This window comes from Trachypithecus francoisi, unplaced genomic scaffold (genome assembly GCF_009764315.1).
Source record: "Trachypithecus francoisi isolate TF-2019V2 unplaced genomic scaffold, Tfra_2.0 Contig00090, whole genome shotgun sequence".
In the NCBI taxonomy this organism is placed as follows: domain Eukaryota; kingdom Metazoa; phylum Chordata; class Mammalia; order Primates; family Cercopithecidae; genus Trachypithecus; species Trachypithecus francoisi.
The window spans coordinates 22,528-49,618 of record NW_022680471.1 but is presented as its reverse complement, the minus strand read 5'-3'; the positions used below and the strand labels follow the sequence as shown (position 1 = coordinate 49,618).

At 53.6% G+C, this 27,091-nt stretch overlaps 1 protein-coding gene and 1 non-coding gene across 5 annotated transcripts in view; one reads left to right on the top strand and one right to left on the bottom strand.

The window, feature by feature from the left end:
* AGPAT3 (1-acylglycerol-3-phosphate O-acyltransferase 3) overlaps positions 1-27,091 on the bottom strand; it is a 104,577-nt gene that overhangs the window by 58,472 nt on the left and 19,014 nt on the right. The window contains exon 1 of one of the 4 annotated variants that reach the window (XM_033227107.1): positions 7,966-8,116. The exons of 2 other annotated variants lie outside the window; for them this stretch is intronic. The gene's annotated coding sequence lies outside the window, so the exon portion shown is untranslated. Of the gene's footprint in view, positions 1-6,658; positions 7,707-7,965; positions 8,117-27,091 lie in introns of those variants that run through there. One more of the 4 variants, XM_033227031.1, reaches the window with a different exon arrangement.
* LOC117097748 lies at positions 13,462-13,564 on the top strand. Its single transcript, XR_004443053.1, has one exon. It is a non-coding gene; the product is annotated as a U6 spliceosomal RNA (small nuclear RNA).

The following is a 27,091-nucleotide window of genomic DNA, read 5'->3' as shown; positions in this document are numbered from 1 at the left end:
TTCAGAATTACGGTTTTACTTATTTTGAAAAAATGGATTTTGGTATAAGACCTTTGCCAAAATCCCCTTCCAGTGGTGTTTCTGAGGAATGGGAGCTGCACTGTCTGACTTCTGACGACGGTGCTGGTGGCTGGGGACGCTTAACGTCAATCAAAGCCAAAGCACGTGGCAGTTCTCTGCCTGGGAGTCCCGCTAACGTGGCCAGTGTGGTGTCCTATTTCCATGTGGCTCTTCAGTTTTTACCTCCGCGTCTGTTTTTTAAGGTTAAGAAGAATAAAGCTCATTTGAACATATTACCCAAGCAAATGTCATAGGAATACAAAATCTCCAGATTATTTCCCTGGACCTGAAAACCTAATGATTTATACAAAAATATTATAAGAGAAGAACCGAGTGTCTGTTGATGCAATTTCCTGGAGGCCTCCTCAGAGCCGCAACATAAAATAGCATGTTTTTAGGATGTCAATGAAATCTTTCTTCAGATAAACCACATGAAGATTCCTCAATCCCTTTCTCACACAAGTGGCTGATCGAAACTCCAGGTGTGATTAACCTCCCCTCACCCCAGCAGTGGGAGGTCACTAGCACCAGACGCGGGGAACATGGGAGGACCAACACGCAGGTGTCACTGACACCATTTCTTTTCTTTTTTTTTTTTTTTGAGACGGAGTCTCGCTCTGTCACCCAGGCTGGAGTGCAGTGGCCGGATCGCAGCTCACTGCAAGCTCCGCCTCCTGGGTTTATGCCATTCTCCTGCCTCAGCCTCCCGAGTTGCTGGGACTACAGGCGCCCGCCACCTCGCCCAGCTAGTTTTTTGTATTTTTAGTAGAGACGGGGTTTCACTGTGTTAGCCAGGATGGTCTTGATCTCCTGACCTCGTGATCCACCCGTCTCGGCCTCCCAAAGTGCTGGGATGACAGGCTTGAGCCACCGCGCCCGGCCAACTGACACCATTTCTAAAAGGTCTCTATTTCCCTCGCTGACACTCCGCCTCATCCAGTGTCTGCCCCGACCCCGGGTCTGGACAAGAAAACCGACCTGCAGAGCAGCTGGGCCATCCAGTCATGGGGCCATCGAGAAAAGGCAACAGCAAATCCACCCCAGGGCCCCACGCTGAGTCCCTGACAAGCCTCAGACGTGCGTTCACCCCAACTCTAGAGTCCCCACAGCCCCTGCCCCAGGATCTCACGTAGGGGGCCCATAAAAACAATCTGTAATGCAGAACAGGAACATGCAGGAAGGAGGTGGCATCCACCCGAGGGGACAGGGCAGCAGGCCCCTTGCATTTGTCACCAGCAGCTTGAGGACCGCACGCCAGCCTGCCGTAAGCCACCGCGACCACCATGAGGACACGCCTCCTGCCGCCCCAGGGTGGGGAAGCTGGCCCCTAGAGCAGCCCCCTGGGAATGTACCAGCAAGCCCTGCTTCCCTCTGCCCCCTCAGCCCAGGTGTGCACCCCCACCTCATCCCCACCTTCCCCTCATCCCAGCAGAAACACCCACCCACCCTCACCCCCCAGGCCTGCCCACTGTGGACACCCCCAATCAGGGGTTGCAGCCTCTGAGTTCACTGAGCAGAGCTTGGTGTCCCCAAGGTCTGAGAGAGGCCCAGACAACAGGGACAGTAAGAAAGATGATGTTGCTGAGACACCACAGCGAGGTCCCATGGGCCACACTGAGGTCGCACAGGCAACCCTGAGGTCACACTCAGTGGCAGGTGCTTTACACAAATGATCCCTCAGCACTCAGCACAGCTCTGCCCTGCTAGCTCCACTGCCTCTGAAAATAATCCTGCCCAGGACCACAAAGTCACTGGCAGGCCCAGGACGGGGAACCGGGCTGCACTGGTGTTGGTACCTGAGCCTCCCACCCCACCGCACGGCGGTTCTGCCCCAAGACCTCCCATGACTGCGTCCCCAGGGGCAGGGTACCCTGGAAGGGGAACCTGACTTCTCTCTGCCTCAGACCCTCTGTGGAGTGACGGTTGACAACTATTCCCCACTTTCTTCAGACACTGTGATTCGTGACTTCCTGAACCTGAAAACACGGCTGGACGACGCACACAGAACCACCAGGACCCGGCACCCTGGGTTCCAGGAGGACACTCAGGTCCTCTCTCTCCGGCACGGCTGGGCTGTCGCCTGGGCTGTCAGTGCTCCAGAGAACGCATCTGTCACCTGCAGCCCAGACAGCGTCCGCTGCATTTATGAGGTTAATGAGACGCTGGGAGCCCGCTGGGAGCGCCATCTCACCAACCCGTTTATCTGGATTTAGCTCATGCTCAGCCAGGCAGGAGCTGCCCCCAGGCCAGTGACAGGGGCGGGACCTCAACAGGGAGGGTCAAGGCCCAGCATTCGGGGGCCCCACAGCCCCTGCTGCCCATCCTGCCCACCCTTCCACCTGAGGAAAGCGGGCCGCACCTTCTCCCTCCATCCCAGGGAGGAGCAGCGTCCACAGGCCAAGCCCCTGCAGGTGTCCCCTGTCCTGCCACACACACTGGCTCTAGCAGGCCACGTCCAGTTCCGCAGGGACCAGGCCTTGCCCAGGACAGTGGCGCCCGGGGGAGGCGGCTTTGCCGTGGCCAGCAGGCGGCACCATCTTGTTCTGCGTGCCAACCCCACTTGCCCTTCACATCTTTCAATAAACAAATAAGGACACAAATAAAAATAGAAGTCCCACCGTGGGAAGGCTCCTGGCTTTGACTCGCTCTGGGGTCAGCGCGGGCTGTGGTGGCAGAGGCTCCAGGAGTGTGTGGTGATGGCAGGGAGTGACTGGCAGGGTGTCCTTCCAGTCCACACAGGGACAGGGCGCGGGTTACTATGCAAACCAAACAAAGCACACACAGCCCGCGTGTGACCCAGAGCCAGGCCCGTCTCCTGTGCTCTGGAGCCCGTCGAAACCGTCTTATGCTGCCACTGCCGCACGGTTGTACACGCCCTGCTTCCGTGAAAGGTGGGCATACAAAGACCCCCGCCTGCATGAGGCACCTGCTACAGGAGCAGCGGCCTCCTTCTGAGGGTCACGGGGGACTGGCCATTGGGGCCCTGCCACTCAGGCACCTCACACTGAAATAACGAGAACGCACGGAGTTTTCAAAATGTGGTATGTCTGGCCAGGGCGGCACGCTCTGCTTCCTGAATTGTGTGGCCTCCTAAAGACAATCACAGTCACATGCAGAAAAGGTGGGGGTGGTGGGCACACACAGCTGAGAAACCTGCCGGAGCCACCTAGGGTGGGACCAAGGCACAAGCTCCGTAGGGCAAAAAAGAGGATTGGCGTGGGGATACATTTCAGCTCATTGTGAAACAAAATTAAACAGCACCGTATCTGTAGTGTCCGTAGGTAGCCAAGCACGCGCAAACACACCCTCCTCAGTAAATCTGATGACGTTTCCAGTAACGAGTGCCCCAGCTTGAAATGCATCCCAGAAGGAAAACTCCTACATGGAAAGTGATTTCTAAACAAGATGTAGTTTCAGACGTGACATCTGTTGGAACAATTATCACGATTCTTAAAATGCACATGTATCAGCTTGCTCTGAGTAAAAACACTTAAAACCTAAGTCAAACCTTAAGACAGAGCAGTGAACGGCACGGATCACTGCAGCCTACAGGTCGGGAGAAGCAGAGGCCTCTGTCCCCAGGCAGGAGGCACGGACCTCTCCAGAGTGCTGCCCACGCTGGTTTGCAGAATCTCTTGATGAACCTTACCCTATTTCACTCCCTCCCTCGGGGTGAGGGGAGTGGGGAAACAGAACTCGGCCGCTCCCCTGAAATGACGGGGCTTGCCACCTTGCCTGTGTGTATATTCCTTAACGCTGTGCCAGCGTTTCTCAGCAGGCATTTTCAAAACAGTGACCGTGTCAAACTCAGGGCAGGGGTACGCCTGGAGGCCCCGGAGAAGAGGGCCCCTGTGGCTGGAGTTGAAACCAGCGTGCCCTTGGCCTGCCCGAAATCATTCCCTCTTATTGTGCAGAAGAACCTTCCTCATCCGGCAAGGATCACAGCTTCCGGTGGGCCGAGTGGTTATTCCATTTCTGCTGCGTCCAGGAGCCGCATCCAGGTGGTTCAGCTTCCCAGGGCACAGGGCAGCAGGCGCCACATCAGCCCTGCCAGGACGCAACAGGCCCAGCTCCTTGGAGAGGGAGTGTGCGTTTTCCCCAAGCACCAACAGGAAGAGTTCCAGAATTTGGGGCAAGGTGTTCTAACTTGAGCTGGGGTGCCTGCTCCCAGGGACGTTGGTCGCCCTCACCAGGCCCCTCTGCAGGCCAGGCCCAACCTGAGAGCTCTGTGGCCCCGCACATTCGCTCCTCACGGCAGCCCTTACGCCTTACAGATGAGGAGACCGAGGCACAGAGAGGTTCAGCAACTTGCCCAAAGCCATACAGCAAATCAGTAGCAGAATCAGGACTCAAACCCAGGCCAACTCACCATAAAGTCACTGCTCCCATAGACAGGAGCCAAGGATCACAACCCAACCAAAGTGCTTATCTCATATCTTCACTGGAAAGGAGGTTTCCCATCAGCTGAGAGCACTTGAGCCTCTAGCTGGAAAGAAGCCTGCAGTGATTTAAGACAGGAAGAGCAGAGAGGCGCTGGGCACGTGAGGCGGAGCTTCCTTTCGCTAACTTCTAAAATCAGATCTCAGTGGATTGGGAATAAACAAAAACTCAGTCCTCCGATCCACCTGGAGCACCAGCCCCGACAGCCTCACAGCCTGGGGAAGACAGACCACCTAGTCCTTCAGCTGCAATAAAACATTTCAGGCAAAAAAAACACACTTCAACTTTTGAACTCTGTGGGGTTTTTTTTTAAAGGATTTTGTAAATTTAGAAATATATATACCTACTATGTATATACCACAAAAATTAAAAATATAAGATTTTATAAATTAATAGTATTTTATAAAAGAGAGTAATACACCTTGCTGTGGAAATTTTAAACCAAGACGAGGTACACGGTCAGAAGGGAACGCTCAGCCCTCACCCCGTCTCCATCCCCAGGACTGACCACTGTTAAAATCTGGTATCGGCTGGTGGTGGCTCATACCTGTAATCCCAGCACTTTGGGAGGCTGAGGCAGGCAGATCGGGAGTTTGAGACCAGCCTGGGCAACATGGCAAAATCTGTCTTTTTTTTTTTTTTTTCTTTGAGACACAGTCTTCCTCTGTCACCTAGACTGGACTGCAATGGTGCAATCTCAGCTCAAGGCAACCTCCACCTCCTGGGTTCAAGCGATTCTCCTGCCTCAGCCTCCCACGTAGCTGGGATCACAGACATGCGCCACCACGCCCAGCTAATTTTTTTGTATTTTTAGTAGAGACGGGGTTTTGCCAGGTTGGCCAGGCTGGTCTTCTTGAAGTCCTGACCTCGTGATCCGCCCACCTCGGCCTCCCAAAGTGCTGGGGTTAATGGCATGAGCCACTGTGCCAGGCCTTCATTTTTATTTAAAAATAAATAAATAAATAAATAAAGCCTGCGCAGCTCACAGAAGCTACCCCAGCAGCACAACACAGAGCTCTTTTCTTAAATGCTGCAGCTTCAAAACCTAGGAATGCGCGGTGGGGGCCGGGGGTTCCTCTGGTGCACACGTGGCCCCTGAAGCTGTCTGTTCTCTGGGAGAATGAAACGCCCGAGCCAATGCTGGACCACCCCAGGGGATCCCAGATAAAATCACCCCCAGTCCTGCCACACAGACGCACACACGCCCTCCCTGCTGGACCGCCCCTGCTGTCCTACACATTACCTGATGTGGACCCCAGAGAAACAGCTTGTGCAGCCAAGGATGGGGGAGTGAAGGCTCAGGACCCCCTCGCCACCAGTACGTTACTCAAGAACGCTCCAGACTTCACCGCTGCCGGAGGACAGGGCTGCGGGGCTGGAGTCCATGTCCCAAGCAGGCATCTGTGTCTCAGGCAAAAGGCTACAGATGACCTCTACCGTGGTGCTGACCCAGCAGGGGAAGGCAAAGCCGCAGCCACCGTGCCACTGAATGTTCCAGTGGCCACAGTAAAACACAGAGAAAGGTGGAATTAACTTTAATGATGTGTTTTACCTAACCCAACATATCCAAAATATCACGGACTTCTCCATTGGACACTGAAATCCAGTACATATTTCCAGCTCTCAGGGCCTCATACGTGGGCCTCGCCGCTTCTCCCGGGCAGGCAGCTACATGGAGCCGGCGGCCACCACACCAGAGAGGCCAGCTCTGGGTTTGTTACTCCCAAGACATTTGCAGCGGACAAGGCTTGGCCTGCCCTGACGGAGGAGGCGGAGTGGACTCTGGAGTCCTGCTGTGGCAAGCCCTGACAGAGCTCTGTGTGGGAATGTGGGCGCTGGAGACAGGAGCAGGTCAGATGCGCGAATGTCACAGGTGCTCGAGTCGACCCAGGGTTACGGGGTGCAGGGGCAACAAGCCACAGGGATACAAAGGTCAATGCCCCCTGAGGGGACAGAGCGGAGCTGGAGGCGCTGGGGCTGGGGCTGAGGAAGAGTCCAGCCCAGACGGCACGGACTTGGAGACAGTATGAGGTCTGAGACCAGGACCCCAAGCTCCCATTCTCCCTCCCCCTGTTGTCTACCCACAATGACTCGGGTGCCTCAAAGTCAACCGGAGAAGACAGAGAGTTCTGCTCAGAGGCAGCCCCGCTGGCCTTACCTTGTTGGACCCAAGGGGCAGGTCCCTGGCTGGAGTGTGTGAACGGCACGAGGTGGCAGAAGCATGGGGCCCTGATTTTTATCTGCCTGCCCAGGCTGGGAGGGGCAGGGCAGAGTGGGGAGGAAGGAATCTTGCTGGATCCTCTGTTGCCCGAGGAGGGGGGAGGACTCTGCCCTCCTCCCCGCATGACCCAGAGTCTCTGCAAGCCAGGATGGCTGAAGCAGCCAGCAGCGTGGCTGGCAGCAACCACAGGAAGGCTCAGGACAGTGCCTACAGCCGCCCACAGCAGCTAGACCAGCGCCAGCAAGGGGAGACAGTCCTGCCAGGGTGGGCGCCGTGGCCGTCTTCCCATTCTCATCATCACAGAGAGACTGACCACGAGGACATGATCAGGCCCCACACCTACAAAAGAGGCCAAGTCAGAAGTCGAACGACCACTTTTCGGCTCCCTGGCTGAAGTGCAGTGAGGAAAGACAAAGAAATAAGAAAATGCCTCTTCTTACACAGCTCAGGTAAAAGGTCAAAGACACACAGGACTTGAAATCCTGACCACTCTGCCAAGTCACAGGAGGCTCTGGCTGCCATCCCAAAACACACCCTCCCACACACCTCTCCAACATGTCAGCCCTGGACTCAGCCCACAGGGTGACAGCCCAGGCCCCCTGCAGTGGGGTGGGCTCAGGGAGAGTCTTCAAAAGGAAAAGCCCAGGTATGTCCTTCTCGACTTTCCTGCCTGGAATGCAGATGAAACAGCTGGGGCAAGGCAGCCATCTGGAGACCGGTGAGCCGCAGCTAGGACAGAAGCCGGGCCCTGAGCACGCAGTCGGAGGAGGCCAGGGTCTCTGGGACATGGCGGGGCGGTGGCCCCCACCCCGACCGCCTGACTGTTAACAGGAGGAAGACAGATCTGCTATTCGTGAAAGTGCTTGCAAAGGCAGAGCCTGCTCCTCACGGGTGCGGGCCTAGGGAGCTGTGTGAGAAGAAACAGGTATTTGTTGGTCTTAGTCCCTGGTTCCTGACACAAAGCTTATAAATTCCTTGTCATTTCTTGAGCTGAAAGGGTGACAGGAGCATCTTTTGTTCTATTTGGTTCTTGTACAAAGTTCTTAAAACCTTACATTTCCTACGGGATGGGAGCGTCTACTGCTACTCCTAACAAGCCCTTTCTATCCCACCTGAGTGACAGATGACTTGCAGGGCCCTCGACAGCACTCCCTGTCTCCCTGCCATCCTCCAGGAAGGACAGGGCTGGAGACGAGGCTCCCTCAAAACTCTTGTACAATGGGCTTCAGGGTTGGTGAACTCACCCACACGCTGGGAGGCCTGTGGACCCCAGCTCCCCAGGGACAGAAGCCCTGGCACCCAGGATCCCCCAGGCCTCACTCGGCACCCGTTTTCCCTTGGCTGTCCATCGGATCCTTCATAACACCCTCTACAAGAAGCCAGCAGGCACAGCCAGTGTTTCCCTGAGTTCTGCGAGCCATCCTGGCAAGTGATCAAACTGGAGGGCATCATGGGAACCCCAGCCTCCAGCCACAGGTCACAGCCTGGGATTGGCATCTGACAGTGAGGCAGTCTCGTGGGACTAAGCCCTGGCCTGGGGAATCTGACGCATCAGAACTCAGTGGAATTGGGGGCGCCCAGCCGGGTGCCCTGGAGAACTGCTTGGGGTGGGGTAACACCCACGCATCTCACCGCAGAAGTGTTCTGTGGCGAGCACGAGAGTGGAGTAGGGAGAAAATCTTTTTGTCCTTTTCACAGGGGACAAACTAACAAGTATTAAACTGTGGATCCTGACATCTGCGCAGGCTGCTTCCGGAGGTATTACCCGGTCCCCGAGTGCATGGATCTGGAGGTACATGGAGTGTCCCGCCAAGAGTGGTTCCCCCCACCCCCTACTTCATGCCAGTGTACCCTCCTGCAGCACAAGGAGCCCTGCACTGGTGGTGTGCTGGTGGGCACAGGTCCCCGAGGCTGCGAGCCTCAAGGCGCGCCTGGCCTGGATTCCATCCCCTCTGGGAATGAACCCAGTGCTGTCTGGGTTTGTTCTCCTTGTGCCAGCGCAGACACCTGCAGCTGGTTTTCTTTGGGAAGCACACCCTTCGCAAAGTCTAACCCCTGTGTGAGTGTGGGGAGAAAGAAACAGGGACCCCTGACACGGAACAGACGCTCACACTCCAGAGCCTGCCCCGCTGGCGACAGGCACCCCATGCCCAGACCCCACGCCGGCTCTGCCACCACCACTGGGCAGCCAGTCACATCACACAGGGAAGAAATGCAGCCAATCCTCACGGCAGCCCCGACGCTGACAGAGCGCCCTGCCTGGCACGTGGTTCCTGAGTCACAGCCCCTGAGCTGGGAGACCCCACTGAAGCCCAGGGCACACTGTTGTTTCCCACAGAGCAGGTGGCTCCAGCCCAGCCTTCAGCCTTTGGTCACGGGTCACAGCCTGTGCCGGGGGGGAACCTATGCCCCGTGTCTCTGTGCCCCCTGCCATGCAGGTCTCTCTTCCAGGGACACTCTCCTCTATGCACCGCCTGCCTCGAGGGTGGGGTTAAGGAGGATCCCAGGCCAGCAGCCTCCTCCAAGGAACGAAGCAGGTCCCCGCCTAGCTCGGCCCAGGGTCTTGGCTGCCACACTCCTTCGCACGCTTCCCCTCGTGCTTCCTGCTCGCTGACGTGTTCACCATCCTCGCCTCGCCACCCCCACAAGAACAGGGGCCTCCTCCGTCACATCCACTCATTGTCCCCAGGCTGAGAAGGGCCCTGATAAATGCATCACACATGTGCTCTGCGCGACTCCCCCACGAGCCTGGGCCTCCACACGCACCAAGGCCCTCGGGTGACTCATCCCCGTCCCCAAGTGCAGGATGGGGGTCCAGCCTGTGACAGGCCCTGGATGGTGTGTGCAGCTCATTAAACCCCTCTCTGTGACCCCACCACTGCAGAAGCTAGCGCTGCCTGCCCCTACACCACTGAGCCTGGCTGCGGGAGCAGAGGAGAGGAGGAGCAGGAGCCCTTCCCAGAGGAGCCCTGAGGAGTCTCCAGCACCCAGCTCCAGAGACTCACACCACAGAGGAGGGCAGCACCAAGTCCAGGACCAGAGACCCAGCGGGCTGCACGAGGCCACGGAAACCCCGGCCCAGAGACCCAGCGGGTCACAGGAGGCCACGGAAACCCCGGCCCAGAGACCCAGCAGGCCGCAGGAGGCCACAGAAACCCCGGCCCAGAGACCCAGTGGGCCACAAGCGTGCACAGAAACCCCAGCCCAGAAACCCAGAGACCCAGCGAGCCGCAGGAGGCCACGGAAATCCTGGCCCAGAGACCCAGCGGACCACAAGCAGCCACAGAAATCCCAGCCCAGAGACCCAGAGACCCAGCGGGCCGCAGGAGGCCACAGAAATCCCGGCCCAGAAACCCAGAGAGCCGCAGGAGGCCACAGAAATCCTGGCCTAGAGACCCAGCGGGCCACAAGCAGCCACAGAAACACCGGCCCAGGCACGTCTGTACTCAAGAGAATTTTCTTTCTCGAAGCACAAAATGGCAGAGTTCCTTGCAAGCAACCTGACTTTTGAAAAAAGACAAGACGGCCGGGCGCAGTGGCTCAAGCCTGTAATCCCAGCACTTTGGGAGGCCGAGATGGGTGGATCACAAGGTCAGGAGATCGAGACCATCCTGGCTAACACAGTGAAACCCCGTCTCTACTAAAAATACAAAAAACTAGCCGGGCGAGGTGGCGGGTGCCTGTAGTCCCAGCTACTTGGGAGGCTGAGGCAGGAGAATGGCGTAAACCCGGGAGGAGGAGCTTGCAGTGAGCTGCGATCCGGCCACTGCACTCCAGCCTGGGCGACAGAGCGAGACTCCGTCTCACACAAAAAAAAAAAGAAAAAAGAAAAAAGACAAGACACTGCTATTTTGGTGTTTTCTTGCATGGACAACAGTGAGTGGCTGCCCCAGAGCAGAAGCAGCCCAGCTCCTCCCACAGGCACCTCCTGTCCACACATCTGACTGGCACCAGCCTCAAACCCTCCTCCTTATATCAGCCTCATCTCTTTCCACCTCGGTGATGCAATCAAGGATTTCAACATCCAAAAAAGGAAACTTTTTCCATTATAAAAAATCTCCCCCAAATAAGGAAGCCTGCATTCTCACAACAATCTATCGAGTATTTGCTAAACCTTCACAAAGGTTTAGCATCAAGAGACAGAGAAATCAGGAAAAGAATGTCCCAACACTCACATTGACGGTGACCCCTGGGGGGCTGTGAAACTTCCTCTCCACACTCACCCCATACCTGGGTGGGGGAGACAGGCCCACCCTCCCCAGACACCCAGCTTGGGGTGGGAGGCTGTCAGGAGGTTAGCATCTTGTTAACAAAGTAATTAATGCTTTATCCCCAGGACAAAAAAAAAAAAAAAAAAGAGCTCAGAGAATCAGCAACATGGAGCTCATTACTGATTAACAAAAGAACCACCATGAAACCCCGGCTTTTTATTGTGGACCAAGGGAAGTGACTGTCGAAGGCACCGCACAACTAACAAGCGCTCCAGTTGCTCATTACCTGGTGCAGCCCAGAGTCTCACCCGCGGGAAACAAAGTCTTCTTTCCTTCTGTCCCCACGTCCAACACTCAACACAGAACGCTCTGCTCACCTCAACACGTCCAACAATCAACACAGAACGCTCTGCTCACCTCAACACGTCCAACACTCAACACAGGACGCTCTGCTCACCTCAACACGTCCAACACTCAACACAGGACGCTCTGCTCACCTCAACACGTCCAACACTCAACACAGGACGCTCTGCTCACCTCAACACGTCCAACACTCAACACAGGACGCTCTGCTCACCTCAACACGTCCAACACTCAACACAGGACGCTCTGCTCACCTCAACACGTCCAACACTCAACACAGGACGCTCTGCTCACCTCAACACGTCCACACTCAACACAGGACGCTCTGCTCACCTCAACACGTCCAACACTCAACACAGACGCTCTGCTCACCTCAACACGTCCAACACTCAACACAGGACGCTCTGCTCACCTCAACACGTCCAACACTCAACACAGAGTGCTCTGCTCACCTCAACACGTCCAACACTCAACACAGGACGCTCTGCTCACCTCAACACGTCCAACACTCAACACAGGACGCTCTGCTCACCTCAACACGTCCAACACTCAACACAGGACGCTCTGCTCACCTCAACACGTCCAACACTCAACGCAGAGCGCTCTGCTCACCTCAACACGTCCAACACTCAACATAGAACGCTCTGCTCACCTCAACACGTCCAACACTCAACACAGAACGCTCTGCTCACCTCAACAGGTGGGGATTTCAGCATCAGAAAATCCCACGGTGCCGGGGCTCGCCCTCGAGACTGCCCCACTTGTGACCTGTGCTCCTGACCACCGGGTCAGGACGCTGATCCTAGCTTGTGACCTGTGCTCCTGACCACCCGGCCGGAAGCTGGGGTTCCCACGGTGCCCTCCTCGAGTCTGACCATTTGCTAGGACGGCTCGCAGAACTCTGGGAAACACTGTCTGCTGGTTTATTATAAAGGGTGTGACGAAGGATCCGGATGGACAGCCAGGCGGAGAGGGGCACAGGGCGAGGCCTGGGGTGTCCGGGGCACAGGAGCGTCCAGTGCTTCTGACCGACCAGCGACAGGGTGGGTTTCCAATGACCCCTCCTCGGCTTCAATTAATTTGACAGAGCAGCTCACAGAACTCAAGGAGACACATTTACTGGTTTTTATAAAGGATGTTACAAAGAATATACACAGATGAAGAGATGCACAGGGCGAGGTATGGGGCAGGGAGCTTGGAGCTGCTGTGCCCTCCCCAGGGCTCCACCCTCCAGGAACCTCCCTGTGCTTGGCAGCCTGCAAGCCCCCCACACCCTGTCCTTTAGGGAGTCTGTAGAGGCCTCAGTACACAGGCACGATCCAGCAGATCACCGGCCACTGGTGATCCTCTCCACCTCTGCGGGTCCCTCCCCTCCTCAGAGGTCCACAGGTGGAGTTCCAACCTCTAATCATGTGGTCGGTTGCTCTGGCAACCTGTCCCCCATGAGGCAGTCCTGGAGCCTCAGCCGCAGTCACCTTAGTAGCAAATAAAAAGACACTCAGCAGTAAAGGCTGTAGGAGCTTCGAGCCCGGAGCTAGGGCCAGAGACCAAACGTATGTTTCTGATTACATCACACTATCACACTCAGCAAGCATCGCATGTCCAGCGGGCTCTCTCCTCTCAGCCCTGAGTCACACACACACATTCAACACTCACACCCTCACACACACTCACACACTCTCACACTGACACATTCACGCTTTACACACACCCTCACACACACTCTCACAATCTCTCACACTCACGCTGACACATTCACGCTTTACACACACACACACACACTCCCACGTTCTCACACTGACACATTCATGCTTTACACACACCCTCACACACACAATCTCACACACACACACTCAGGGCTGGAGACAAGATGAATGCCCCAGCATGCAGTGGGGGAAGAAATGGACTAAAAAGACGCAGCCGCGCACTCTGGGAGGGATGCAAACATGGTCACACCCCCGCCTGCAGTGCACTCCTGTCCCTTCTCCAAGTTTCAGGTGACACCCGGGATCCTGTCTGGAGACCCCCCGGGGACTCCGAGCGCGGAGATACAGACGCCCGCATGGCACCCACGCACCAGGAAAGCCGGTTTGAAAACACCACGGAAGCAAAGTCCTGGCTCCAAGATCTTTACACTATTTGGGAAGAAAACAGAGACACCCATGCTTGCGTCAGCCGTACATGTGCTAAAACCGGAGCGAGGCAGAGGAGATGAGTGTGGCTCCTGCAGAAGGACGACCAGCAAATTCGTGAAGAGTTCCATATTTTTTGTTGGCATGGATGTGGGGAACAGGGAACACCTCTACAATTGTAAATTAGTACAACCACTACGGAAACAGCGTGGAGATTCCTTAAAGAACTAAAAATAGATCCACCATTCGATCCAGCAATCCCACTCCTGGGTGTCTACCCAGAGGAAAAGAAGCCATGAGAGGAAGAAGACACACGCATGTTTGCAGCAAGACGATTTGCAACTGCAAGGATACAGAACCAACCTAAGTGGCCATGGACTGAAGAGTGAATAAAGAACATGTGGTCCATACACACCACGGAATACTACTCACCCATCAAAAGGGACAAAATAATGTTTTGCAGCAACTTGGATGGAGCTGGAGGCCATTATTCTAAGTGAAATAACTCAGGAACAGAAAACCAAAAACTCTGTTCTCACTTATAACTGGGGGCTAAAACATAATGGGCAGGGAAATTGGGAAGGGGTGAGGGATAAAGACTCTATAGTGGGTCCAGTGTACACTGCTCGGGTGACAGGTGCACTAAAATCTCAGAATTCACCACTAAAGAACTCGTCTGCATAACCAAAATCCACCTGTACCCCATACACTATTGAAATTTTTTAAAAAAGAAAACAGAGACACCGGTAAACTTTTGTGACGTCAAGCATGCATCCTAACATTTAAGGACAATGCTCCAAGAATGTAAATGATTGACAGATGTGTGACTTCTGCAATAGGAGGAATGGGAAATAAAAACAAACTTCACCCAGTCCCACAGCAGGCAGGAAAATGAAGGAAAAGAATGCTAAATAATAATGATGGCGATGGTAAAGTACAAAGTTAACTCAAGACAAAAAAAGAAAAAAAAAAAAAAACAAGAAAGTTAAACACATAAGTAATCACAAGTATAAACAGCATTTAAAAATTGAGCTGTCGGCCAGGTGGGATGGCTCACATCTGTAATCCCAGCACTTTGGGAGGCTGAGGTGTGCAGATGGCTTGAGGTCAGGAGTTCAAGACTAGCCTGGCTAACATGGTGAAACCCTGTCTCTACTAAAAATATAAAAATTAGCTGGGCGTGGTGGCACACACGTGTAATTCCAGCTACTCAGGAGCCTGAGGCAGGAGAATCACTGGAACCTGGGAGATGGAGGTTACAGTGAGCCAAGATCATACCACTGCACTCCAGCCTGGGTGACAACCCCGACAACACCTACAACAACAACAATCCCTACAATAACCACAATCCCTACAACCCCCACAACCCCTACAACACCTACAACTCCTACAATGCCACACCCACAACCCCCACAACCCCCACAACACCCACAACCCCCATAACACCCACAATGCCTACAACCCCCACAACCCCTACAACACCGACAACCCCCACAACACCCACAACCCTTACAATCCCTACAACCCCCACAACACCCACAACCGCTACAACCCCACACCCCTACAACACCCACAACCCCAACACCCACAACCCCTACAACCCCCACAACACCCACAACCCCAACACCCACAACCCCCGCAACACCTACAACCCCCACAACCCCCACAACACCCACAACCCCCATAACACCCACAATGCTTACAACCCCCACAACCCCTACAACACCGACAACCCCCACAACACCCACAACCCCTACAACCCCCACAACACCCACAACCCCTACAACCCCCACAACCCCTACAACACCCACAACCCCAACACCCACAACCCCTACAACCCACACAACACCCACAACCCCAACATCCACAACCCCCGCAACACCTACAACACCCACAACCCCCACAACACCCAAACCCCTACAACACCTACAACCCCACACCCATAACCCCCACAACCCCAAACCCAACACCTACAACACCCACAACACGTACAACACCCACAACACCCACAACCCCTACAACACCCATAACCCAACACCCACAACCCCTACAACCCCTACAACACCAACACCCACAACCCTCACAACCCCTACAACACCCACAACCCCTACAACACCCACAACCCCCACAACACCCACAACCCCAACACCCACAACCCTCATAACCCCTACAACACCCACACCCCTACAACACCCACAACCCCCACAACACCCACAACCCCTACAACCCCCACAACACCCACAACCCCTACAACACCCACAACACCCACAACCCCAACACCCACAACCCCTGCAACCCCCACAACCCCTACAACACCCACAACCCCTACAACACCCAAAACACCCACAACCCCAACACCCACAACCCCTGCAACCCCTACAACCCCCACAACCCCTACAACACCCTACAACACCCACAACACCGTTCTGCCTGTGAAGACGCCAACTCGACCACCTGGTAGATAAGGCAGCGAAAGGAGTTACGTGGACCCCCACCTGCCTGCCTCCTCCCCTGTGTGCCACACATGCCCACCCTTACTTTAAATGTGCCCACTTTCTGCTCCAAAAGCAAAGTGGTACCCTCAAGGCAGGAGCCTTTACCACTTCCCCTAAGCTGGCTTTGGAATAAAGTCACTTTCTTCATACCCGACCTGCTCCTGTTAATTAGACTCTGCCAGCGGCAGACGACTAAACCTGTGTTTTGGTCACAGAAACTGAAACTCTGTCACAGAGAGGCAGAACTTAAAGGCAGGGAGGACACAGATAGACGCCAACGTGGAGACGACTGGGGTGGGAGCGTAAAGTTGCACGCTCTATAAAACACCTGCAACCAGACGGCAGACCTGGGGGCCTGGAGGGCTCAGCAGAAACCCGGAGGGAGGGGAGCCGCGGCAGCGCAGGGCAGCGGCGGGACTGCACCCGCAACAGGCTCACGGCCCCCAGAGCGGCAGATGTGCCCTGGATGGAAGTGACAGACCAAGAAGGCTGACAGCGGTATGTGTGTGGGGTGATGGGGGTGGGGGTGGGGGGTGTTTACTGTGTGCTTTGAGGACAACCCAGCAAATGGGGCAGTGGGGCAGGCCAGGGCAGAGTAGGCCCCCTCACTTGCCCGCAGGTCACCGGGTGCCCGGGAGTGGGGAGAGGGAACAGCTTGGCTCTGGGACAGGGGCAAGGGACCACATGCTCTGCCACTGTCACTCTTCCTAGAGGAGCAACAGACGTTACCCAAAAAGGAGCAGCCTGAGGATCTTAGATACGGACATGAGCATGAGGCAGCCACAAACAAGACTCCAACTTTCCCAACTACCAGCTCAACACCACCAAAAACTCGACCGAAGTGACACAAAAACCCAGAAAGGCCAAGAGCAGAAACCACACACGGGACGACGCGGCATCTGTGATGTGTGTGCGCGAATGTGCGTGTATTTTATCTGCAACTCCCTAATATACACAAAATGACCATAGCCCTGGTCCAAACACCAATCATACCTACCGGTACAAAAAGACTCCAATCACCTACTAAAAGGACAACATTCGCACTAGTTTAAAACAAACCCCAACTCTGCAGATAGAAGAGAAAGACCTAAAACAGAGAAATTCAGCAGAGCTAAAAATACTTGAAATAAATATATACTGGGAAAATGCAAAAAAAAAAAAAAAAGGGTCCAATATCATGATATTAGACAGTATCAGGCCAAATAAATAAATGAGACAAATCAGGAATATAATGCTAAAACTAAAATGCTTAGAGCAGATACAGTCATTCGATATATTCATACCAAATAACCCGACACACTTCATTAAGCAGAAATTCAGGGGATGCCACAGAAACCCATCTCAGCACGTGAAGGCAGGAGACACGCGTGTCCCCTCCAACCCGAGAAAGAACATGCGGGCAAGAAATAAGCACACAAGGCTATCAGACACATAAACAACCAAGTTAAAGAAGCAGCGCATAAGGAGAAAGAGGCAATTCTGTACTTGACAAGAGAGAACACACCTTTCTGTTTTCAATATCCCATGGAAATATTCACAAACAGCACCCACATATGAAGCAGCAAAGAAATTCTCAACCAATACCAAGTAATAATTAAAATACAAACAATATTCCCCAGAAATTAGTAACAAAATCAGAAAACAGGCTTTTCTATATTGAAATTTAAGGCCGGGCGCGGGGGCTCACGCCTGTAATCCCAGCACTTTGGGAGACCGAGGCGGGCAGATCACGAGGTCAGGAGATCGAGACCATCCTGGCTAACACAGTGAAACCTTGTCTCTACTAAAAAAAATACAAAAAATTAGCTGGGCGTAGTGGCAGGCGCCTGTAGTCCCAGCTACTCGGGAGGCTGAGCCAGAAGAATGGCGTGAACCCGGGAGGTGGAGCTTGCAGTGAGCGGAGATCGCACCACCGCACTCCAGCCTGGGTGACAGAAGGAGACTCCGTCTCAAAAAAAAAAAAAAAAAAAAAAAACTGAAGAATTTTCACAAACCATACTAATAAAACTAAAGCAGTGCTTTAGAGGAAACTTTAACCCATCAATTACTTTAAATCTTTAGAAATGAAAGCAAGACAATAAGAGAATGAAGCCTCCAACTTAAAAAGCTGAAAATTACAAAGTAACTGAAGGAATTAATAAATATAAAAGGAAAAAAAATTTTTTTAATCTTAATAGCTAAATTGAATTTTTTCTTTTTTTTTTTTTTTTGAAACGGAGTCTCGCTCTATCACCCAGGCTGGAATGCAATGGTGCAATCTCGGCTCACTGCAAGCTCCGCCTCCCGGGTTCACGCCATTCTCTTGCCTCAGCCTCCCGAGTAGCTGGGACTACAGGCACCTGCCACCACGCCCGCCCGGCTAATTGTTTTGTATTTTTAGCAGAGACGGGGTTTCACTGTGTTAGCCAAGATGGTCTTGATCTCCTGACCTCGTGACCCACCTGCTTCGGCCTCCCAAAGTGCTAGGATTACAGGCGTGAGCCACCACGCCCAGCTGACCTGTTTTTACAGAATTAAAATATCTGAGTACTGGGCATGGTGGCTCAGGCCTGTGATACTAGTGCCTTGGGAGGCTGAGCTGTGAGGATCACTTGAGACCAGGAGTTTGAAACCAGCCTGGGCAACACAGAAAGACCCCCATCCCTACAAAAAATTTACAAATTAGCTGGGCGTGGTGGGGCACACCAGCCACTTGGGAGGCTGAGGCGGGAGGACTGCTTGAGCCCAAGAGTTCGAGGCTGCAGTGAGCCAAGATCACACCACTGTACTCCAGCCTGGGCAAGAAAGTGAGACTTCATCTCTTAAAAAAAAAAAAAAAAAAAAAACCTCTACATGGAATCTTGTATTTTAAAAAAATTGTAAAATTAAAATAATTAAAATATCTATTAAACAGTTTCTAAAAATTTACCTCTAACAAAAATACCAAAGGCAGATGATTTCACAAGTGAATTCTACAAATCCTATAAGAATAGACTATTTGGCCGGGCGCGGTGGCTCAAGCCTGTAATCCCAGCACTTTGGGAGGCCGAGACGGGCGGATCACGAGGTCAGGAGATCGAGACCATCCTGGCTAACACGGTGAAACCCCGTCTCTACTAAAATATACAAAAAATTAGCCGGGTGAGATGGCGGGCGCCTATAGTCCCAGCTACTCAGGAGGCTGAGGCGAGAGAATGGCGTAAACCCGGGAGGCGGAGCTTGCAGTGAGCTGAGATCCGGCCACTGCACTCCAGCCTGGGCGACAGAGCGAGACTCCGTCTCAAAAAAAAAAAAAAAAAAAAAAAAAAAGAATAGACTATTTTAACATTAATTAAACTTTCCAGAACATAAAGAAGGAAGACGTCCCAATCCCTTTAATGAAGCAACAGTGACATAAAATTCACAAGGAGAAAGGGTGCAGAGGGAAGGGAAGAAGGAAATGTGTCTAAATCACCGTCTCAAATTGTGGTGTGAGGAACCCAGGGGGGCCCAGACCTCGCAGGCAGGGGGGTTCTGAGAGCCTTCTTCACAAGCTCATAGCCTTGTGCAGCATAATTTTCTTTATGAGCCTCAACCACGACACAGCACAACAGGCTGCCTGCAGAGGCAGAGAGATGTCAGCTGTGGCTGCTGAGGTCAGACATCAAAGAGACAGATAAAAATAGAAAACAGGGCCACTGTCCTTACTAATTTTGGAAACTATGGGTTTTCCTTACAAAAGCTGGTTTATCCCAGGACACAGGAAAAAAATATTTTTTGTATGCATTGGGCTTTGAAATGAATTATTAAATATTTTTAAATGCTCTTACTGTTAATTTCTTAACTAGTGTCTATCAACACCATATTAGAGGTCTCTTGACCTCAGTACTCCTGGCATTTTGGATGGGATAACTCTGCTGTGGGGCCGGCTGTGCCCTGCGGGATTCAGCAGCCTCCCTGGTCTTTGTGCATTTGATGCAGGAGTGACTGTCTCCCAGCAGCTGCCAACCAAAAACATCTCCTGCCATCGCCAAATGTCCACCAGAGGACAAGGGGAGTCACCCCAGTTAAGGACCACAATGGTTGCAACTCAAAAGCAAAATCTCTTTGGGGTCCTCAATAATTTTTTTTTTTTATTTTTTTATTTTTTTATTTTTTTGAGACAGAGTCTGGCTCTGTCGCCCAGGCTGGGGTGCAGTGGGGTGATCTCAGCTCACTGCAACCTCCACCCCTGGGGCTTAGGTGATCCTCCCATCTCAGCCTCCCAAGTAGCTGATACTAGAGGCATGCGCCACCATGCCTGGCTAATTTTTGTATTTTTTATAGAGACGGGGTTTTACCATGTTGCCCAGGCTGGTCTCAAACTTCTGAGCTCAAGTGACCCGCCCACCTCGGCCTCCCAAAGTGCTGGGATTATAGGCCTGAGCCACCACACCAGGCCCTCAGTAATTTTTTAAGAGTGAAAGAGCCCGTTAAGTTTGAGAATCACTGCTCTTCATATGACTACGAATGCAAAAATGTCTTTAAAATTTAGCAAACAGGGCTAACAGCACATTAAAAAGTCAACACACACACGATGACCATGGGGATCTGTGTCAGGAATGCAAGGATGGTTTGCTACGAGGAAACTGACTAACAAAGTTCATCTGATTCCTTAACAAGAAGGCTTGACAGGCAACACAACAAAATTCAACCCTGGCTTCCCAATGAAAACACTTAGCAAAGCAGGGGCCAGTACAAAATATTACACGAATTCAATGTCTGCCTCCCCTATGAGCACACACTCACTGAACTTCCAGTAAGGTGCTCATTCACAGGCCAGTGAGCATTTCACTCGCTGGGCAAACACCAAAGGCACTGCAGCCAACATCAGGGACAAGGCAGAGCGCCCTGTAGTTAAAGGCCAGCCTCATGCATGCTCAGCGATGGAATACCCACAGTAAATACACATTTCCAAACTGACTCCAGCCAGGACTTTACCAAAATATCATGACCATGTTTGGTTTATCCTAGGACACAGGAATGGTTTACTATGGAAAACCAATTAACAGGACTATTGACACTAAGTGATAAAAAGAGAAAAGCAACAGGATGATTTGCATTTAGACTCAGGAAAAGCAGATGCTGAAGTCCATGGCCATGTACCACTGATTAAGAAAGAGGTAGGCACGAGGCCCTGTTCCTCAGGGCACTTCCTGCAGCCACTGGCATAGGACAAGTAAAGGAGAGAAATAAAGATTGGAAAGAACAAAGCAAGCTTTCATCATTTGTATATGACATGATCATCTGCGTGGAAAATCCACAAGTTCCCGGCCACGGCCAGAGCACCCCTGGCGCCCACAGGGGCTGCCTGCCATCCTCGCCTGGTCTGCACCATGGCCAGCCTTCCTCAGGAGAAATTCCTCCTCACTTGGGAGGGAAGAGGAAGGGAGACAAGGCCACAATAAAAAGGAGATGCGACTCACATGTGCCCCACCTTTTACTCGAATGCCAGGCTTGCCCTGTGGCCTCGGCATCATCCTCTCCACTCTGGCAAGCTGGACTGAAGGCACACAGTGGTCCCATCCAGTTGGGGCCTGCGTGTTGCCATGGACATGCCTCCCGATTCCAATCCACATGGAAGTGGTGAGAACACTTACAGCAACACCCAAGCTGAGCCTGTGAGGACAACTAAGATACCTCTGGGCTCCCAGCGCCACCACGCCCATGAGTCCATAGAGTTCCACCAGGACCCCCTGACCTAAAGCCAAACCAGCACAGCAAGACATGCTGGGGCCCGGCCTGGCAGCTCCAGGGGCAGCCTTTGCTTTGAATCACATTCATCAAGAGGTAAGGGCGTGCCAGGCAGGCAGTGTCTGAGAGAAGACACACCCACAGACACACAGCAGCCTTGTGACCAGGCATGGTCAGACGAAAGTCACCGCTCCCGTGTCTGCTGCCCTGCACTTCAGACCACTGCAGAGGAGCTGCTAGCTCATGAACACAGGTGACCCGGTCAATAAAACACGCAGAAATGTGCATGCATAGAGCCCTTTACCTGTGTTCCAACAGGAGGAACCCCGTGCAGGACGTTCCAGAGCACAGCAGCTCCACAGTGGAAAAGGAGTCTGCAGCCCAGGCCACGGAGCACCTAGGGCCTCCTTGCCACCTGGATGAACTTATGAACAGCACCAGATAGACAGACAGAAAGATCAGGCAGGAGGCAAAGTCCACCTTCCAGCAAGGCGGCATGTGGGCCAGGCGGGGTCACCCAGAGACCGGGGAGCTGTGAGGGCCAGTGTTGAAATCTTCCTGGACAGGCCTCACTGTGTTGGCCTGGACAGGCTGCTTCTGACCCTGCCCAGTCCCTCAATATAAGAGCGCAGTTCCAGGATACTTTCCAAATCACACAAACACAGTTCAAGTCTTTAAGGCAGACTCTGGTTCTAGGAGACTGATGATCAGGTAACTGCTCCGAAACCATCACACAGACATAATGCATACATGTGTGTCTATAGGTACCTCTTTAGAACATGCATAAAAAAGGAAGTGTTTCTTTAAATGAAGTAGATCTATGCATAGTGCAAGTTTCCCAAGACAAGTTAAAATCAGGTTTTGCAGAGAGATGTCATGACACGTAGGTGCATTTTTGGAAACCGTGTGTGTATGTATGTTCTTACATGTACTTTTTATAAACTCTAGAAGGATAAACCACAAACCACTTATAGTGGTTCCCTCCAGGAAAAAGAGTGGGATTTGGGATGGAGTGAAGAATGCAACTTTAATTATTCATTAGATTTGGCTCTGTGTTTAAATTTCATAAGCATGTATTACTTTTATAATGAAAATGTAAGTATCAAATGGAAAATTAACTTGTGTGCACATTAACCTCCAACCCTCTGTCTCCGCAGTGGCTGGAACAGTACAGCCTTGTCCTGAACACTGATTTGTTTCTTAAGAAAGAAGCTTCCCTTGCAGAATACCTGACTTCACGAGACACAGCTTGGCAGATCAAAGTCTGAGCCTTTTGCTCTCCCCTCATATATATCACACTTTAGAGCACAAAGATCATTCCTCCTCCAACGCACAGCAAAGGTGTAAGAACTGCACAGTGACAGTGACCTGGAACACCCACCACCTCCAGTTCCCCATGGGCATAGAGCACACTTGCTTCCAGAGGCCAGGCCGGCCCTCCTCAGCCCTCCCCTCCACCTGTCCTTCACTCACTGTGTTAGGACCCTAGACTGCTGCTGGCAACACATGCAGCCACAGCCACTGGGAGACACCTGTGGCTCCACTCCCCTCCTCCAGGGCATCTGCCACCAATCTCTGCAGCCCAGCACCTCTCATGGGCGCAGGACCAGACTGGCACAAACCTTTGGCTGCCGTCAGGGCTGAACACAGCATTCCCCAGAAACAGGCCGGGAGCACAGAGGGAGGCCATCTCCATCCGCCTCTGTCCTCCGTGTTCCTGAGACAGGTGTGAGTCACACCCTTCAGGCTCCCCTCGCTTAAGAACTCACGAACGGTGGGATCCCAGCCACAGGTCATGCTGTGGGTTTTAACCCGGAAAGAAAAAGACACCACACACCTGCCTCACTTCCCCAGGATGCGTCCTAGGTCTCCTAAACTCTCAGCCCAGGATGCCCTGGGGGCTGCAATGTGCCACCTGGGGGCTTACTCCTCACCCCCACCCTCTCCACGATGAGGCCTGGGCCCCCCTCCCCACCAGGCTAGCGTTCAGATAGACCCTACAGAACGGTGGACTAATGCTCAGGACAGGGACCCGGTGCTCCCTTACAGCTTCCCCCTGCAGCAGAGAACAAAGTCCCACCCAGTGGCTTCTCAGAGACCCACGGTCGGCCTGCAGGCCTGGGAGCCAGGCTCTCCCGCAACGAGGGCAGAGTGAGGAGAGATGAGACCTGAGACAAACACGACAGAACGGCACCATCCGGATACCTTTCGTTATCCAAGAAAGACTCAAGAACACTTTAAAATCCTCTTAAAATGTGTATGAAAAATGAGTGGCCCACCGCCGGCCAGTCCACTGCCTGCCGTGATGGGGCCGTGGACCGAGGGGCCTGCAGCTTCCGAGGAAGCCACCCCAAGTGACGTCACCGGATCGGCCTAATGGGGCCCTTGCAGCACCCAGACCGCGAGGAGCCTTTCTTGAAGTTGGAAGAGTGAAGTCCCTTATCAGACAATGTTTGTTGTACAAAGAAAAAAAAATAGTAAGTAAAAATTAAAATCCACGAATGAAGTCCCGTTGAGCTGAGGCCCGGCCGCTCTCGGGCTTTTTCCCAGCGGCCTCCCTCTCCAGGGCAGGGGTGGCTGTGACGGGGGCACGTGAGGACCCGGGAGCAGAAGACGCAGGCCCACCTCGGGGCACAGACGGGCATCCAGGGGCCGTGTGAGCTGAGCCTGAGCCTGTATCCTCATCCGAAAAATGCAAACAACAGGGTTCGCTCCACAGGGATGGAAGGAAATGAAATGATGAGGGACTTTTGCAGCCTGGAGCTGGCAGGCCACCACGCTGACGCAGCACGGGCTTTGATCCTTGCCCTCGTCAGCAAGTGTCCTCTGCAATTAGCCTTTTCTTAAAGAACCCAAAGGTTTTAGGAGCTGCTGGCGTTTCAGTCCTGAACCTGGAGCTGGAGGCCATAGGTCCCTTCTCATCCTTCTAGTGCTGCTCCCACGAGCCCTGGCTCCACTCCCCCCACCCCATGCCCTCACCTGCTATCTATGCAAGAGCTGGGCTCCTGTGCCCACTTCCCAGACGGGTCACCAAGGCCGAGGAAAGCAAATGCCTTGCTGTGAATCATGCAGCAAGTCACACACCAGGCTCCACAAGCTCCCAGCCCGTGTGCTCCCTCCGATCGGGACTCTTCCTCTCTGATCGAGAAGGGGGGCCGGGCGCAGTGGCTCAAGCCTGTAATCCCAGCACTTTGGGAGGCCGAGACGGGCGGATCACGAGGTCAGGAGATCAAGACCATCCTGGCTAACACGGTGAAACCCCGTCTCTACTAAAAAAAATACAAAAAACTAGCTGAGCGAGGTGGCGGGCGCCTGTAGTCCCAGCTACTTGGGAGGCTGAGGCAGGAGAATGGCGTAAACCCGGGAGGCAGAGCTTGCAGTGAGCTGAGATCCGGCCACTGCACTCCAGCCCGGGCGACAGAGCGAGACTCCGTCTCAAAAAAAAAAAAAAGAAGGGCCAGGGCTCAACGCAGGGGTCAGGCTAGCAGGTAGCCGTGCGTGAACTTGGCTGGTTCCACTTATGACAGGCATTCCTTCCCCACAGTCCTCAGGGCTGGGGGATGACCAGCCCCAATAAGGCTGCCAGCTCTGGATGTCACCAAATTCACCCCAAGCCCTGGTATTTTGTGCTTTAGGGCACAAATGAAGCTTGCCAAGTGCCTCATACACGCCTTGGAAATCTCACTCCAGCTTTGGGACACACACACATTTTTCCCACGTAATTTAGGCTCTGAAGTGCTCAGGTCTTCCCGCACATGGAATGTGAAAGTGCCCCTGGGGTGCCTGGGCCAGCAGCCTCCTCCGAAGACTGTCATCCCTTTGCTCCGCTATTATGGGAACATGCGTCCACGCGGGTGGGCACTGCTCTGTCCCCCGGGGTCTCCAGCACACCGAGCCGTGCGACGGCGACGGAGAGGGCGTGCAAACACCCGGCAGGGGAATCGACAAACGTGTGGCTTTGACATGGTACCGGTCGGCTGGGTTTGGGGGTTTGGTTGTTGTTGCTTTTTGAGTCTGCTGTTTTGTAGAAGCTCATATTTTTCACGGAGGAATCAGATGAAACTGAAAACGCAAGCTCTAATGAAGCTTATATGGCACGTTTTTTTTTTTTTTTTTTTTTTATCATTTTTTGAGACGGAGTCTCGCTCTGTCGCCCAGGCTGGAGTGCAGTGGCGTGATCTCGGCTCACTGCAAGCTCCGCCTCCCGGGTTCCCGCCATTCTCCTGCCTCAGCCTCCCCAGTAGCTGGGACTACAGGCGCCCGCCACCGCGCCCGGCTAATTATTTGTATTTTTAGTAGAGACGGGGTTTCACTGTGTTAGCCAGGATGGTCTCGATCTTCTGACCTCATGATCCGCCTGCCTTGGCCTCCCGAAGTGCTGGGATTACAGGCGTGAGCCACCACGCCAGGTATGGCAGGTTTTATAGAAAACTTTTTGTTAAAGTGTAAGAGATACAGAGAAGTACATAAATCTTCAGCGTGCGGCTGGATGAAATTCCAGAGAGGATCCACACTGACCAGCAGCACCCAGATCAAGAAACGAATCCCAACTACTTTGGGAGGCCAAGGCAAGCAGATCACTTGAGCCCAGGAGTTCAAGACCAGCCTGGGCAACACGGCGAAACCTGGTCTCTACAAAAAATAAAAAAGTTAGCCAGGTGTGGTGGCGCATGCCCGTGGTCCCAGCTACCGGGAAGCTGAGGCAGGAGGATCCCTTCAGCCCAGGAGCGCTCAAAGCTGAAGTGAGCTGAGATCGCACCACTGCACTCCAGCCTGGGAGTCAGAGTGAGACTCCCTCTCAAAAAAAAAAAGGGAAAGGAAGGGAGGGGATGGGGGAGGGGGAGGGGGGAGAGGGGAGGGGGGGAGAGGGGAGGGGGAGGGGGAGGGGGGATGAGGAGGGGAGGGGGAGGGGGGATGAGAAGGGGAGGGGGAGGGGAGTGGAGGGGAGGGGAGGGAAGGGAAGGGAAGGGACCCTCGCCAGTCCCTGAATGAAGCCCCCCAGGCCTCCTTTGCCTCCTGCCAGGGCAACTGCCCCTCCCGCTCCCCCTGCTAGGTCTACCTGTCACTGCGCTGCAGGCACGTGGGCCTTGCACATGTGCTGACCCACTGCGCTTCTTCCATCCGGCATGTGCCTGTTGGCTCGTCCAGGCGGAGCGGGGCTGTCTCCACACACCTCATTCCATGCTGCTCCCCTGGGCAAGCACACGGTAGTGTATTCACCCAGTCCACCACCGCAGGGCAAACGGGTCTGATGAACATGGAACCGGTGACGCCCTTGGGCCTGGCTGTGGGTTCACGCTCCAGAGCAGAGCGGCTGGGTCACAAGCCATGGGTTTGCTCCGCTTTGGAAGATATCGCCCAAGTTTTCCAAAAAGAGGCCAAGTCACAGTCACCACGAGGAACGAGCGTCCCATCGCACCCTATCGTGCCCCATCCCACCTCCTCACCAACTCTGGCCTTATCTGTCTCTTTGGTTTT